Here is a 3844-nt window from a genome sequence, read left to right as displayed (position 1 = left end):
GATATGAGTGATTTAGTTTTATTTCTTTGGGGCTAATTTTGGGAATTTATGAGGTGGGACATGAGCTGGTTTCACACCGAACATAATGAAGGCATTACCTCTACCTGAAGGATATTTAAAGTATGTCAAGGCAAATAATAAATTCTGGTGTCAATTTCACCTCTCTTGAAAACAGGATAAACTGATAGTATCATTATTGCCAGGAAATTAAGGTATCCTCAAATCATCATAGCAAAAATACCAAAGCACAATCCCTCCCTGGTGTGTGTGTGTGTGTGTGTGTGTGTGTGTGTATGTGTAAACTTGTATGTTGATAAATATTCTCTAGCATCAGACAGCGAGGGTCAAATCTATGTCATATTTATATGGCTTTGGGAATGTTATTTAGCCTCTTTGTGGCTCAGCTTTCTCATTTATAAAACAGAACCTTCCTCATAGGATTATAAGAATTAAATAAGATGAGATGATACATGAAAAGTGCTTAAAACACTGGTGTACAATAATCAATAAAATTTAGCTAATAGTAAATAAGATTAATTTCTGTACAGAATCACATGTAAAATGACTGGACTAATCATTTTAATCATTGCACATCTAATCATTGCACTAAAGCAGTTCAAAAAATAGAGGGAAAAGCTGAAAGGTCATTCTGTCCCTCTCTTTTCTCCACTCCTCGCAGCTCTCAGCTGTTTGGGGTTTTTTTTGGGTTTTTTTTTTTGTTAGAGATGGGGTTTCACTATCTTGGCCAGGATGGTCTTGAACTCCTGACCTCATGATCCACCCGCCTCGGCTTCCCGAAGTGCTGGGATTACAGGCGTGAGCCACCACACCCGGCCTCAGCTGTTGTTTCTTTACGCACACTCATGAAGTAAAATCCAAGCTAAAATCCAAGGTTTTTTTGTTTTTGTTTTTGGCTTTTGTGGGTCCCTTTGGGTAATTTTTTCTTCTTCATTTTTTATAAGTCTTTGGGACAGCCTGCACTTGGGGATGGAGTATTTTAAATGCAGCATTTTACAAGTTATATAGTATTTTAAAATATGAAAAACTCCCTCCTCCAAGCAGGAATATCTGCACTTCTCTTCTTATCGGCAAGATAACACTGTGGAATAAAAAAAGCAAAAACAGAGACCTTCCTTACATCATTTTCCTCATTATTCATCTGCTTCCATTGTGCCTACTCAACCGACAATATCAAGAAGTCTAAGAAATGAGCCCTACTATCAGGGTGTTTGATGTCAGAAGTTGGCATTTCTTTATTAAGAATCAAAGACTCATATTTTTGTGTAGGATTTACAGAGCTGATTCCATTATTACTGGCCCTTTATTTTGTGCCCTTTAAAACATCACTTTAATTAAGGTCTTGTATGCTTTTAATAATCCTCTCCCCCGTAAGTGGAAATGCCCTGGTCAAAACCTCTGTGTTCCATTTACTCCACAAAAGCCAAGGATATTTGTTTTTAGACAACTGTGTTTGAATAACAGTTTCCGCCCAGTAAACTTGCAAGCAGTTCACAAGTTTTTATCTCTAATAGTTCCCTTTCTCCCTTAAGTGAAGTTATAAAATATTCTGTTATAGAATACAGCTACTAGCAGTCGCGTCTTATCCTCAGATGTTCTTAGGGAGGTACCCCCATCATGAGGTCCTCCCAGTGTCTTATCTCCACCACAGACAGAAACTGACTGAGTGATTTCTGTGGTTTATGTGTGTGTAGTGTCAAGCTCACTGAGGAACGCTGAGGAGACAGCGCTATAAAAATGTGTAAAGGAACCCATACATTCTCAGATTTCTCACTTAAGCATTGGTCTTTGGAAAACAGTCCGACCTACATCCCAATTCAGGTACCATGAAGTTCACCTGGTGAGACAAATCAGCTTCAAGAATAGGCCAGAGGAAGTGGAAAGGGGTGAGTGACAGGACAAAGGGAGAACAGGTGAAGGAAAGTAGGGGCAGGATCACAGGATGCAGCAGGGCAGAGAAAGAGAGGACGCCAGATATTTATGTAACATCTTAAGAGAGTAGACAGGCAGGGAAGGTTCTGCAGCCCACATGCATCTGCTCTGGAATCTGAAAATTACTTTGGAGGGTTTTTCTTTTTCATTAGCCCCTCTGCCTGATGTTTCACAATGCTCTGGCAGCTATCTGATGCAGCACGAAGGGAACCCTGGACCTCGCATATAGGAGGCACTCAAATATTTGTTCTATCTATCTATCTATCTATCTATCTATCTATCTATTTTTGAGATGGAGTTTCACTCTGTTGCCCAGGCTGGAATGCAGTGGTGCGATCTCGGCTCACTTGCAACCTCTGCCTCCCAGGTTCGAGCAATTCTCCTGCCTCAGCCTCCCAAGTAGCTGGGATGACAGCGAGTGCCACCACTCCTGGCTAATTTTTTTTTTTTTTTTTTTTTGTATTTAGTAGAGATGGAGTTTCATCATGTTGGTCAGGCTGGTCTTGAACTTCTGACCTCAAATGATTCATCCACCTCGGCCTCCCAAAGTGCTGGGATTACAGCCGTGCGCCACCATGCGCGGCCCAATATTTGTTGACTACTGGGAAAGGAGGAAGATGGGGCAAATGATGAATTACTTTTTTCCCATAAATCAGAATCTATTTAAATGATAAATCTAAACCACTCATGTGTGTTTGTCCAGCAAACCCTCAAAAAATCGTGCAGGCTATTTCCTCACCAGTACATCTGGACATATTGCTTCCTCATATATGAAGACATCCTGGATTTGCTCATTATTTTTTCATCGCTCTTTAAACAGGGGGTTAGAAAATAGAGACATTGGGAAGGGGACAAGATGGTTTGGGGAACGTGGTGTGTGCACACTCATGCCCATGGGAGGGGGGGTTACAAAATCTGAAGAGGAGACTGCAGTCAGGAAGCTTGGATTCTAATCCATTTAGCCAGTAACTTGATGTATAAACTTGGGCAAGTCAGTTGATCTGGCATGCCCTGTTTCCTCATTTTCCAAATGAAAATATTAATACCTAATCTATATACCTTACAAGGTGGCACTAAAAGTGTAAAGAAATGACATATAAGAGCATTTTGAAAGGATAAGGTTCTGTGTCAGTCTAAAATTGTAGAATTAATTGGTATGGTGAATGGAAAGAAGTTGAGAGGAATATCACTGGATTAGGAGGAAAGGTGGGACTGGAAAGGAGAGGGAGCCCCTCCTTCATTTGACATACCAGAAAAAGCCAAAACAGCCTCCACTACTCAAACCACAAATTTAGCCAACACTTTTATCTTGAGACATCTCTGGAAAAAGGATTTTTCCTTTTCCCTGCTCCTCAGTGCCAGGGATTTTTATTCATTTTGTGGTTATTGCATGCTTGCCATGTGCCAGGCAATGTGTTTATTAGCTTATTATTTCAAAATTAGCCCTGGAAGACAACACATATCTTCAAAGGACTCTCAGAGGTCATCTCATATCTTCCCCTAACTTTCCTTGTTGATAAAAATGGCAGTTCATCCCTCACCACTTAATATGTGGAGGGATGCGGGCCTAAAGAAATTCAGTGACTTGACCAAAGCCCAGAGTGGTGATGAAACCAATACCTAAGAGTGGGGTTTCTCACTCCCCTTTTCCATCACACATATATATACTGAAAAGACATGAAGTTACTAAGATGTGTCCTGGAGGCTCTGAGGCAGATCTGCTGTAGGAGGGATCAGCAGAGGCTTCCCTAGTCAGGGCATTCTCTGGGCGTTCAGCCCTTCCCTCCACTGGGCTCCAGCGCTGTAGAGAGGATGGGATTTTTACCTATCAGTGCAGCGGGAAAAGATACGCAGGTGGCTGGAACTTATATTGAAAGCCACTTGGTATAAAGGA

The sequence above is a fragment of the Rhinopithecus bieti genome, unplaced genomic scaffold, assembly GCF_001698545.2.
Source record: "Rhinopithecus bieti isolate Rb0 unplaced genomic scaffold, ASM169854v2 scaffold_10548, whole genome shotgun sequence".
NCBI classification, from domain to species: Eukaryota; Metazoa; Chordata; class Mammalia; order Primates; family Cercopithecidae; genus Rhinopithecus; species Rhinopithecus bieti.
Note: the sequence above shows the minus strand (reverse complement) of the source record.